General features: G+C 43.0%; 1 long non-coding RNA gene across 1 annotated transcript in view; it reads right to left on the reverse strand.

The window, feature by feature from the left end:
* The window catches only part of LOC117951402, a 15,589-nt gene extending 2,881 nt beyond the window's left edge, over nt 1-12,708 (reverse strand). The window contains exons 1-2 of the long non-coding RNA XR_004658167.1: nt 12,550-12,708; nt 7,286-7,291 (exon numbers count right to left, since the gene is read on the reverse strand). This is a non-coding gene — a long non-coding RNA (uncharacterized LOC117951402). The remainder of the gene's footprint in view (nt 1-7,285; nt 7,292-12,549) is intronic.
* Nucleotides 12,709-13,268: the final 560 nt, after the last annotated feature.

Here is a 13,268-nt window from a genome sequence, read left to right on the forward strand (position 1 = left end):
TAGTAGACTAGAATCGAAGATGGCTGCAACTCCACCTCCTCGGCCTGTGCCTCGAGGAATTTGAGTATTAATATGACTCATTGGATTGGGTGGATTCATTTAGACTAACATATTCTCCATCACCCAGCCAGGTTTCAGTAAGACAAAATAAATCAATATTAGAATCTGATATTAATTCATTTACTAGTACCCCTTTAGAAGAGAGAGACCTGATGTTTAAGAGTCCACATTTAATTCTCCTATTCTTTTGTACTATTGCAGGTGTGGCTTCAATTGTTATGAGGTTTTCATGCACAGCTCCTCTTCTGTTTACTTTTGATTTAAATAATTTCTGTGGTCGAGGGGCAGACACCGTCACTATGGGGGTTTGACTAGGTAACTCCCGTAGTAAAGGAGCAGAGAAGTGTGTAAGACTGCGACTCTGCCTCCTGGTCCCAAATATGGATTGTCATTGTTTTGGATGTTACATGCACGGAGATAATCATGTCTCTCCTTTGCATGCGCGACAGGGTCCATCACGCTCAATCCCCATTAATCATTGTACCACCGCCATCATAGGCTATTGCGGGCCACAGGAACTTTTTCCGGCCAAGCCATTAGCATGGCAGGCTTTATCAGAAGAATGACTCTGATTAGGCCTCTGTACATTGTTGCTGGGGAAATGTGGTCTATGTTGGCTTGTGGACCTTGTGCCGCAGGTGGCATTGACTACATCAGCTTTGCCCTAACCCAATAGCGTAGCCCTTGGAGGGCGAAGCCTATGCGAAATAGAATGTTAGTTATTTTGGTAACTCCAGATTCTATTAGTATAGGCGTAGCCCTCTAAGGTCTGGGCCACCTGCTCCTAGAACATTAGTTGAAGAAAAAGCTGATGTTTTTGGGAGACGAACAACGGGTCCGCTGTGTATATATGCAGTAAATGCGGAAGTAGTTGAGGCCCGTGCTGGACGCTAGGGCGGGACAGAAAATCTTCACGACTGCGCAAACGCGAAGGGATAAACCCAATAGCCCTTAGAGGGCTACGCCTATACTAATAGATTCGGGAGTTACCAAAGTAACTAACGATACTATAACATTGTATTGTACAGGGGCGGCTGTGGCTCAGTGGTAGAGCGGTTGCCTGCATATCGGAAGGTTGGGGCTTCAATCCCTGGCCCTGCAGTCCCATGTCGAAGTGTCCTTGGGCAAGACACTGAAACCCCGAGTTGCGAATGTGTGTGAGTGTTTATCTGATGAGCAGGTTGCACCTTGTACGGCAGCCTCGGCCACAGTGTATGAATGTGTGTGTATGGTGAATGTCTCCTGTAGATGTAAAAGCGCTTTGAGTAGTCGTGAAGACTAGAAAAGCGCTATATAAATACAGCACATTTACACTTATGTTTGATGTTGATCATAGCGGCCCCTAAGGGCCTGTCTTTGCCAAATTTGGCAAAGAGCCTCCCAGCGGTGGGCAAAACAATCATTACAGGCTTGGTTTTGATAGCATTTACTGTGGCAGAGATATTCCAATTGCAAATGTCCCATTTAAATTTATTGAGTCTTGAAATGAAACAAATAAATGTTGATTATAGCGCCCCCCTAATGGCCCATCTTTACAGAATTCGGATCAGAGCATCCGGGGAAAATGTTGAACATTTCCCTAAAGTTGTGTAGTGATACCATTTATTTTAGATGAGATATGATATGATATGTGTTTGGTAGCGTACTACAGAAACTTTGCTTGGTCATGAAATGCGCACACAATTACGCAGCAAAATTCTTTATACAACTTTTTGTCAGGGCCATCTGGAGATGGTATACACCAGGTTTCGTGCATTAGACTTATGGTCTAGGAAGAGCTTGACAAGTTGGTTTCCCACTTGTCGCAATATTGCGAAATGAAATTTAATCAGACATGGACATGGGCTATATCATGTGAATCTGTATAATGTAGGAGCAATAGGCAAAAACACGTTTGACATCATTGTAGCCCCACTTTAAGGGCCACCTCAGGAGTGGGCCTAGATGGTATCCATTAAGTCTTGTAAAATTCGGGTAAGCGGTTCATGAGATATAAACTTCTTGTATTTGTACCGCTCCCTAGAGGCCAATAATCGTCAAATTTGTTTGAGAGGTTCAGAGGGTCAAACCAAGAAATATTCTAAAGTTTTGCTATGATAGCATTTAGCTTGGCCGAGATATGCCAAAGTCAGTGTTTTTGTAGTTAGCTACACAAATTTGTTTGTGTATTTTTGACATTTTTGATTCTTTAAAAACTCTATATACAACTTTGTGTTAAGTCGGTCTGGAGATGCTATGTACCAGGTTTCGTGCAGATCCATTGCACGGTCTAGGAGGAGTTAGAAAAAGTTAGTTTTCCATAAATCTCGATTTTTCACGCATTAAGGTCTAGGCGGAAATTGGCTTGGCCTATATCACGAGATCCAGTAGGATCCAGGGAACGCGTGGATAAAAGCTTTTTAAATGTCCAATGTACGGTTTGGGAGTTATAGGACCTAAAGCGTTTTTTCTGCTATAGCGCCACTTAGTGGTGGAAGTGGGTACATTTTTGCAGCTGAGGTCTTTGCGCAGTTTTGGACAAGTCCTGAAAATGGCACGTCGCCACCATGTACGGTTTAGGCTGCAGCGGGGGTATTATGCGGGGAAGAATAATTGTGAAGAAGAAAAAGAAACCTCAGGAAAACAATAGGGTTCCACAGCCCTGCTGTGTGAACCGCGTTACACGCGGTACACGCAGCCTCGGGCTTGGACCCCTAATAATAAACCTTCTTACAAAGGTCTTCATGGCCTCCCAGGCCACTATGGCAGAAGGAGCTGTGTGGACATTGGTCTCCACGTTGTAGAATTTAAAATTTTACATGTGCTTAAACATTATGTATGACTTGTATTATACATTTAAGCTAAAAGGTAAAAGCATTATTTCAACATAAATGGAATCATGTTAGTCATGCATTAAGTTTGTTGTCATAAGTATATAGTTGGTTGTTTGTTGCATTAAGTTGTTTTGGATCGCTTCGGTTTTATAATATAAGATGTTTTGGTACATTTTGTTATAACCCAGCTCTACAAACGTGTCAGAAGCAGAATTGATGATGTTATGGCGTTTTTCCACTGCTGGTAACAGCTTGACTCGACACGCCTTGACTCGCCTCTACTCGACTCGATTCTTTCTACGTTCGTTTTCCATTGCAAAATGAGTAACGTCTCAGCGTGGCTGGTCACCATAGCTACGCGTGATGATGTAATTTTCAACGCGACTCACAACAGCACGTCGGCTACCCGCTACAGCCAGAAGAAAAGTTTTGTTTCAAAAGAAGCTGAAGGAAGCAACAAAAATCACTGCTAAAAAAAACAGGAGTTTGGGAATTCCGACGGAGTTCAGATGTCGACATGACTGTTGTTCGCCGACACAAAAGGGTAAGTTAAGTTTCCTGGTAACGTTAGCTAACATTTGCATGTGTTAGGGGCCCCGGTCAGTATTTACTAACGCTATACGCTAGCGTTATATAAAGTACATGAACTTTAGCAACCATGATTACACACCAACATGTGTGATGTTTGTGTTTCAGAGCATTCACGCTCTGCAAAACCGCCGCCGCAGACCGTCTGGTGGGCGACATCCGACCAGTGAGATCTCCGGTTGTGACCTGCTAGACTTCGTATAATCTTTATGAGAGTCATGGAGAGACTTATGACAACGACTGGGATGCATCTGGGACGACAGAGCTGGGTGGATACTGTCAATGGGTGCAGAGGAAGAAGACCGGGATGTCCAGGAGGGTTTGATATACTACTTGAAAAGTTAAATAAAAACTTTTCTTTGATAACTTGTCTTGTTTTTTTAAAGTAACAGTGTACAATATTGGAAACAACATAAAGCCCCTAACAGCCCTTAATATTGAACAGTTGATAAGTGAGAATAGTGCAGAGAGTAGATAATCTGTCGGTGTCTGGCTAGATTTATTTTTTGAATGTCCATTTGTTCTGGACACACTCCACAATCTTGTCTGCTAACAACGCAGTGATCCGACCAACCAGCAGTCTGCAGGTTTTCACGTCACCTTTTGGGATCGCCTCAGCTCGCTTGGAACCTCGACTAAGGTAGTACTAAAAAATGTATCTGGTAGCAGGTCCCAGGGACTTGTTTTTGTAATGGAAAACCAAAACAGGCAAGTAGAGTCGAGGCGTGTCGAGTAGATACCACGCAGTGGAAAACTGCCATTAAATTGAGGGTCATAAACTCTCAGTCACATTCCAACTGAAAGATAACGATTAAGCACACAGACAAATCACTGTGACCTGGAGACCCCACCCTTTGTGGATAAGACCAGGGGTCCAAGAGCCAAAGAGACAGACAAATTTGGGGGAGAGCTGTTGGCTTGACTCTGTATTTGTCTCAGGATGTCATATGTAATAAAAAAGATTCACACATCAACATCTGAGATTTTTACTACTAATTGACTGAACCCTGAGAATGGAGCAGGATTTAGCTCCAACAACGTATAGCCTAATCTGGGCTCAAAACGCTTCCTTAAATCCCACTTTTTGTAATAACGCTGATTTAAAACACCACATATGTGATCTTTTTGTTTCCTGAAATAGGGTCATTTGTAGTCCGACCATTGCAACAGAATACTGTCAATTAAACAGGACAGTGTGGCAGGCAGCAGAGAGCTAGAAATTAGAAAAAAATCTATTCTTGAATAAACTTTGTGGGCTCCTGAGTAAAAAGTGTAATCTCTGTCCGTTGGGTGTTTCAGCCTCCACACATCAGTTAGACCCATCGATGAACACATTCTCTTAATAAGCAAATCAGTGTTGGTTTACTTCTATCAAGGAGTTGATCTAGGACAATGTTGAAGTCTCCTCCAAGAATTATGGGAAACTGTCCAATGTCATGCAACTTACTTTCCAAGTCTAAGAAAAAGTTAGGGTGATCAATATTGGGCGCAATATATATTGGCAAGTATCACAGTGTGTCGTTGTATCTCTGCTAGTATGTTAATCATTCTGCCCTCCTCATCTTTGACCTCCCTCCTGAGCCTGAACTGTATGCCTTTGTTTATTAATATAGCTACTCCTCGACTTTTAGATGATCCCGCATTAAAGGACACGTGTCCTACCCAGTCCCTACATAACTTAACCGATTCCTGGTGACAGGAATGTGTTTCCTGCAAGAATACTACTTCTTGTTTTTTAGTTTTCAGATGTCCCAGTATTTTCTTTCTTTTAATTGGACAGCACAGCCCATTCACATTCCAGGATGAGTAACATAATGTCCTCCCACCACTAGTCATAGGCAGTCTTAAATGAATTTTACTGTAGGATAATTGGCTATTCGATTACAAGATAATATAACAACGGTGCAACGTAAATTATATAGCTTGACAAGACAAGGAGTAAAGAAAAATAAAAAATAATACCCATGCCATAGTGATATCAATAAACAGCAGACGCAAGCCAGTCTGGCATAAAGAACAACAGAGCCAGATCAAACATTATTACAATAAAACAAACAGGTAAATCTCCTAGGTCCGTGACTTGTGGACAGAGGCGGACTTACCATTAGGCAAAGGTAGGCAATTGCCTTGGGCCCCAAGCTACCAAGGGCCCCTTAAAACGCCTCATAAACTTATGGTTACAATTTGTTGTCTTTCTTTTCACCAATTAATTATATCTCTAAACACTGATACGCTAAAGTGCTATCCGATTGTTTAATTCATGATGAGAAACTCCCCCCAGTTCTCACTCCATTGGACTATTCCATTATCCTACTGGGTTAGGGTTAGGGGGTCAATAACTGGAAAAATCTTTCGGCTCACTTGAGGCAGCATGAGAAGTCTGCTGAACACATCACACATATGGATTCCTGGCGCAGTCTTTCAAAGAAACTACAAACAAACATGACTATACTGTAGATCAGGTGAACCAAGATTTAATTGCTCTGGAAGTAAATCTCTGGAAAGAAATTTTAAGAAGATTAATTGCAATTGTTAAACATCTAGCAGAGCGTAATCTTGCATTTCGTGGCCACTCAGACAGGTTGTCTGAGTCTGGCAATGGAAATTTCCTTGGGCAAGTAGAACTACTGGCTCAGTTTTACTCACTAATGCGAGAGCATTTGAGGAGAATTGAGGCAAAAGAGCTCAGTGACACTTATTTAAGCAAGCGTATTCAAAATGAACTAATTTCCCTAGATGCTAAGTGTACAACTGATGCAATTGTAGAGAGAGTAAAAAAAGCCAAATATTATGCAGTAATCATGGACTGCACTCCAGACCTCAGTCACAATGAGCAGCTATCAGTGGTGCTGCGAATTGTAAACTCTGAGTGCTTAAAAGGTGTCTCCATCCATGAGCACTTTGATGGTTTTCTTTAGGCACTTGACACAACAGGAAAAGGCTTGTGTGAGTCATTTTTAGGGCACCTAGAAATACTAGGTTTGGATCTTTCCAACTGTTGAGGTCAGTCCTATGATAACGGGAGTAACATGCAGGGTAAAAAGCAGGGCATCCAAAAAAGAGTGCAGGAACTAAACAGCAAGGCGTTATGTGTTCCTTGTGGAAGTGACACTGACCTTTGTTGTTGGTGATGCAGCCAAATCATCTGTGACGTCTATCAGTTTCTTTGGCCTGTTACAGCAACTTTACACTCTGTTCAGCTCCTCAGTTCACCGCTGGACCATTCTCACAGAATATGTCAAGAACTTTACACTGAATTAACACGCATTGTCAACAACCAGGTGGGGGCGGTCGGATTGAAGCTGTTAAAGCAGTTCGCTACCAGTTGCCTGAAATCGTGAAGGCCCTGACTGCTTTAAAGGAGTACGCCACAGAAAAACGGGATGCAGATGTTGTCTCAACAGCTGGCTGCATCTGCCAAGAGATGCAAAAATGGTCTTTTGTGGTAAGTACCATTGTGTGGTACAATGTATGGTTCCAAATAAATACAGTGAGCAAGATCTAATTTTAATTTTTTTATTTTAATCTGTTTATTGATCCCCTATGGGGAAATTACAATTTACACTCTGTGTCCACACTTTGTTAGTTTACACACAGTCCTGAACTACACACACACACACATGCTCAGGATCTATACATGCACTAATGGAGGGATGTCAGAGGGAGTGGGCTGCCGGCCGAACCAGCGCCCTGAGCGGGTGGGGGGGGGGTATGGTGCCTTGCTCAACAGCACCTGGCAATGCCCAGGAGGTGAACTGGTCCATACAGGGACTTGAACCAGTGACCCTCCGGTTCCCAACCCAACTCCCTACGGACTGAGCTACTGCCACCTCAACCAACCCCTCCTGCAGAGCCCCAAAGTTTCAGTTGAGACAGTGAGGAAAGAGATCAGTGCAGTGACAGAATTCCTTCAGGAATTTCAAGATCATGGATTCAACTCTGCTAAAACTGAGGCCAGAGAGATAGCAGAGAGATTTGAGGTGGAGATGAGCTGTCCAGAGGTGCGTCAGAGAAGAACAGCTAGACAGTTTGAGTATGAAGGAAGAGATCAAACTCAGTCATCTGCAGAAGAGCTCTTCCACAGAGAGTTTTTTATCTGCCTCTGATAGATAGAGCCCTTGTCACATTAAAGGAGAGATTTTCACACATGGAAACCTTCTATAAGCTATATGGATTTCTCTACTCCATATACATAATGAGAGACACTGAGAAGCTGGATGAATGCTGTCAGAGACTGGAGCAGAGAATGGATGACATTGATGCAGAGGACCTGAAGCTTGAAGTAAAGGGTGCAGTTAGATCCTTCCCCACACATATCTCATCACCATCTGAGATGCTTGATTATATTTACAAGGAGAATATCCTTGACATCTATCCAAATTTGAGTATAGCTCTCAGACTTCTTCTCACTCTCCCAGTGACAGTGGCTACAGGTGAGAGAAGTTTCTCATCACTGAAACTCATTAAAACGTACCTCAGGTCAACTATGTCACAGGAGAGGCTGTCTGCACTTGCTGTTCTCTCCAATGAGCATGAAGTCAGCAAGTCAATGGATATGGAATTAATGACCACAAGATTTGCTGAAGCCAAGGCTCGCAAGGTCAAATTTTAGTACGGCCATCTAAACTGTGCCTCCCAGCTATATACAATATTGCCTCATGGCATGCAGTATGACATACCAGAACTTCTTAGAATCCATGAAAGAAATCAATCAGTTCTGATTATTAGATGCAACAATACAGTGACTGACCAACATTACCTCCATACGTTCCCCAACCACCAAAGCTGAGTTGATTAGGGAGAGAAAGCAAGACAAGGGAGAGAAAGAGAAAGGGAGAGAGAAAGAGAAAGGGAGAGACAAAGAGAAATGGTAAGGCTTTTTAACCATGTATTATGTGTATTGTTATGTGTCACCACAATTGACAATTAACCTCTTATTTTTTTCTCACATTAGGAGCACAAGATAGAAGACAAAAGACCATCGGTGTGTGAAGACTGGAGAAAAGTTACAAGTAAGTTTTTCTCAGATAAGGACTGAAAAGGGGGAGAACAAAGGTTGTGGAGGGCACCATGCCTGTGTTTGCCTTAGGCCTCAAAATGACTAAATCCGCCCCTGCTTGTGGAACAAGAGCAGCCCGGTAGCCCACTGCCCTGAGTGTCGTATGTAAAACTGCGTTCAGTTATTAGGTTTAGGAAAACTTAAGAACTTCTTATACAAAAACAGAAATTGTTGGCAACAACTCAAATCTCAGCTTAAAAATCATTTGTGAAGTACAGTGCCGGTACATTGAAATTATCTGTCCATTTCCAAGAACTAAACAGGTCTGCAAATTGTCATAGACTAGGGATGAGCCGGATACTCGGCTGAAACAAGTATCCGGTACGGATAAAGCCCTTTTGCCGAGTACAAGTATTACACGAGTAATGCAAGCCAATATCTGTACTCGGATTGAATAAAAGTCTCCATTGACTGAGTCTGCATTCTGTGATAGGCTAGTCACAGTGCTAGTCACAGCGCCCCGCCCCTACACTATTCTGTGATAGGCTAGTCCCAGCGCCCCTCCCCTACACACACAGATTCCTTCTGTTGTTGTGTCCGACTGTGTGTGTCTGCTGTGCTCACTCGCACACAGAACACGGAGAAGTGAACTGCTCTCTCACTCAGGTCCGCGGGGCTTTTCCGTTAACATTTAGGGATTCTTCAAGCTTCAGGTTTGTTTTATACTTCAGTTTGAACTAGTCCCTAGGAACCAGGAGACTTCTGGTAACCGTGGGTTTTGTTAATGCATAGTGCTTGGTAGAATGCAACTTGCGTTGCATTTTTTTTTTAGCCGCCTGCTGCCTCTGACCAGTTTTTTTGAGTGTCTAAAATTTTCTTGCTGTTTTTTATAAAAAAATAAAAGGCAGTTGTGGTATAAATAAATAATATTACAAATTAAGATACACACACAAACACATTACAACCCCCCGCCCCCCTCTGTCTCTTTGTTTCTCTCTCTCTCTCTTGTTTCTCTCCTCTCTCTCTCTCTCTCTCTCTCTCTCCCCGTATCTCTTAGTCATTCACAGACACACAGACACACACACTCACACATACCTAGTGTGAAAATAAAAAAGAACCCCCAAAAAATAAATTATCACACTGATCATAGAAAAATTAAAAGTTAAAAAGAGAAAGTAATTTTATTGAGTATGAAAACTCTTGTTTACATTTACTTTACATTTTACTTAATAATTGCAACCACATTGTTGTATTTATTGTTGCAAAACTTGTTGTGTATATAGTTTCTTTGTTACCATGACAACACCACTGATCTGAAGCTCAATGCTGATGCTGGGAAATAGTTTTCTAATCAGCAATAAATATAACAATTTCTGATCAACCCATATCAATTGCATGCTTAAAATAACATACCAGTTAAAGACCCGCCCATTTAAAGACAACCCGACCCGCTTCCAGGTTAGGCCCCGCCCAGTCCAAGTACAGATACGGATACAGATAATTCATGTGATAAACAGATACAGATACAGGATACAGATAAGGCTGTACTCGTCCATCCCTGATGGACGCTACCCACAGAGAGATGGCTGATCATTATGAACAGGTCCAGCACGGGTCGAATAGCAGATACACACATCGTGTGTATGAAACATCTGTACCTGTGTGTACAGTGTAAAGCACTTTGAATTGCCCTGTTGCTGAAATGTGCTATACAAATAAAGCTGCCTTGCCTTGCCTTGCCTTGCCTTGCCTTGCCAAAGCTGCCTACCTTCACCGCGCTGAATTTTTATTAACTATGATATTCTAGCCATGGGTCACATCTCTGTTCCAGGTCCAGCAGCTCCGTCTCACACGCTGTTACTCTACCAACTGAAGTTAGTTGTATTTAATAACTTCTTCTGTGTTCTTCGCCGTAGCGGCCGCGATAGCAGAGTTACCCGCGGAAACACTGGTACAAATACAGGATTGCCCCTCATACTTAACTATATACAGCTGTCCATCCATCCATCTTCATCTGCTTATCCGGTATCGGGTCGCGGGGGCAGCAGCTCCAGTAGGGGACCAGAAACTTCCCTTTCCCGAGCCACATCAACCAGCTCCGACTGGGGGATCCCGAGGCGTTCCCAGGCCAGGTTGAAGATATAAACTCTCCACCTAGTCCTGGGTCTTCCCCGAGGCCTCCTCCCAGCTGGACGTGCCTGGAACACCTCCCTAGGGAGGCGCCCAGGAGGCATCCTTACCAGATGCCCAAACCACCTCAACTGGCTCCTTTCAACGCGAAGGAGCAGCGGCTCTACTCCGAGCTCCTCTCGGATGATTGAGCTTCTCTAAGGGAGACGCCAGCCACCCTCCTGAGGAAACCCATTTCGGCCGCTTGTACCCTTGATCTCGTTCTTTCGGTCATGACCCAGCCTTCATGACCATAGGTGAGGGTAGGAAAAAAAATTGCCCGGTAGATCGAAAGCTTTGCCTTCTGGCTCAGCTCTCTTTTCGTCACAATATCGTCACAAATCGTGCGATAAACGGAATGTAATACTGCACCGGCTGCTCCGATTCTCCGACCAATCTCACGCTCCATCGTCCTCTCACATGCAAACAAGACCCCAATGTACGTAAACTCCTTCACTTGAGGCAAGGACTCACTCCCTACCCGAAGAAAGGACTCCATCGGTTTCCTGCTGAGAACCATGGCCTCAGATTTTGAGGTGCTGATCCTCATCCCAGGCGCTTCACACTCGGCTGCGAACCAATCCAGTGAGTGCTGAAGGTCACAGACCGATGACGGCATCATATACAGCTGTGTTAATAACAATTAAAACTGTAGACAAATGTCAGAAGTGTGGACCGGCGGCGGCTGTGTGGCGGGGCGCGGAGAGTAAGACGAGAGAGCGTAGAAAGATCCAACACAGGCACGGCTTTACAGACAAAATGGGTCATATAACGCAAAATTAAATCATATCCATCTAAACATCATTGCAGCGGATGCGAGAACATTAGCACCGGTGCATCCTAGATGAGCTAACAGATAACAGACGCTACCAGCACCGACTAGCACTGGTCACTGGTGTTGTCTGAAAAACAACACAAACGGAAAAAAAAAATGCGTTTACTGGTAAACTGGTAAACCTCAACACCGACGTATTACCAACTGCTATCTGTTGAATTTTCCTTACGCTACTCTGTCCTCTGGGACTGTCTACATCTTGAAACTAAACTGCACGGGGTAGAGTGAACTATCCTGACTGGCTCATGAGCAGATGGTAGTAGCGGTAGATGGGCTTTGCCAAAAACCCGGAGCGTTCTATGAAATTACGCTTTAAAAAAAATAATCACGCAAATTTGATCGTGGGAAGTCAAAATCGTGATCGCGATTAAAATTGGATTAATTGTGCAGCCCTAGTTTACATTTACCTCAATTATGGTTACTTACCTGCTCTTATTTAAATAATACCCAGGTGAGCCAGTGATGAGTGATTTACCAGAAATCCAGAAGGCAAAAAGCATCTCTCCCAGAAACAGTAGAAATATTAGAGCCAGTGGATTACTTTCACCACCTTTTACACAGAGAAATAATAGATTAATTGTCAGGCAAAGTAAACTTTATGAACTTTTATCACCAGTTCATTGAAAGAATACATATGCGTAAAACCATTTAGAAAGGATCTCAGTGTCATGTTCTGTATTCCCATGTGACATAGTGCAGTGAACAACTCTTCTATTTCATTTTTTATTGAAGACAAAGCCAATAAACTGTAAGCCAAAAGTACAGTTTATTTCTGTTTGCAGGTTCCACAATGTCCATCCTTATGCTTGCCCATCTGTGCTAGAGCCCATGCAGGTCCACAATGCCTGAGTCTTAGTCTTGTCATTATTACGTAGTGTCTTCTTTCTTTGCCCAAATAGCACTGCTCTGCCTGTACTCTATTTTGAATTGATAAATAATGACGACCCCTCTTTTCCTTTTCCCGATTCCTTTGCCACACTGCTGTAACATTTTTCTTTATGATGGCATTCAGATATCCCAACACATACCCTATCAATGTCAATGTCTCTTTTTAGTGCCAGTTCAGCGGCCTATTCTCCTATCACCAATCCTCCAGCCTTCTCCATCTTATACAACAGAGCCATCACTTCCACAACAAGGTCTGGCCTAGCTCCCCAATTACTTCCTATCAGTTTTTAAAACTGAGGCCGGATCTGAACATATGGCCGCTCTCCTTGACAGGACTTCCTCAATTCCTCCACTCACTCTAGCGCCACCCACTCTATTATAGCTATTACCTCTGTTGTATAAACCTGTACCCCCCAGACAGTTGTTTGAGCTGTACACTTTCAAGATGAGGAGTATAAAAAGCAAAGCCCAACTCCCCAGTTTGAGGATCTTGAGATCCATCTGTGTACATCTGAAAATATGTCTCCTAATGCTTACCCAGCCTTTGTTTAAACCAGGTGACCAGATTTCTCAGACAAATTCCGGGGACATTTTCAGCTCAGAAGCGTATATACCTCTAAAACAAGTAGTGTTTTTACTTTTGTAAAACTTAAAACGAGGACACTAGACCTAGAGCTGTTCTTATTAGGGGCTGAGCTCCCCAAGGTCTGATCCTAGACCCACCCCTGCTGCTACTTCCTACTCCACTCCACTACATCTCAGAGGGGAATGTTTCAAGATAAATAGTCCTAATATTTCAAGAAAAAATCCTAATACTTCAAGATAGAAAGTCCTAATATTTCAAGAAAAAAATCCTAATACTTGAAGATAAAAAGTCCTAATATTTCAAGATTAAGAAGTCCTAATATTTCAAGAT

This window comes from Etheostoma cragini, chromosome 10 (assembly GCF_013103735.1).
Source record: "Etheostoma cragini isolate CJK2018 chromosome 10, CSU_Ecrag_1.0, whole genome shotgun sequence".
Taxonomy (NCBI): domain Eukaryota; kingdom Metazoa; phylum Chordata; class Actinopteri; order Perciformes; family Percidae; genus Etheostoma; species Etheostoma cragini.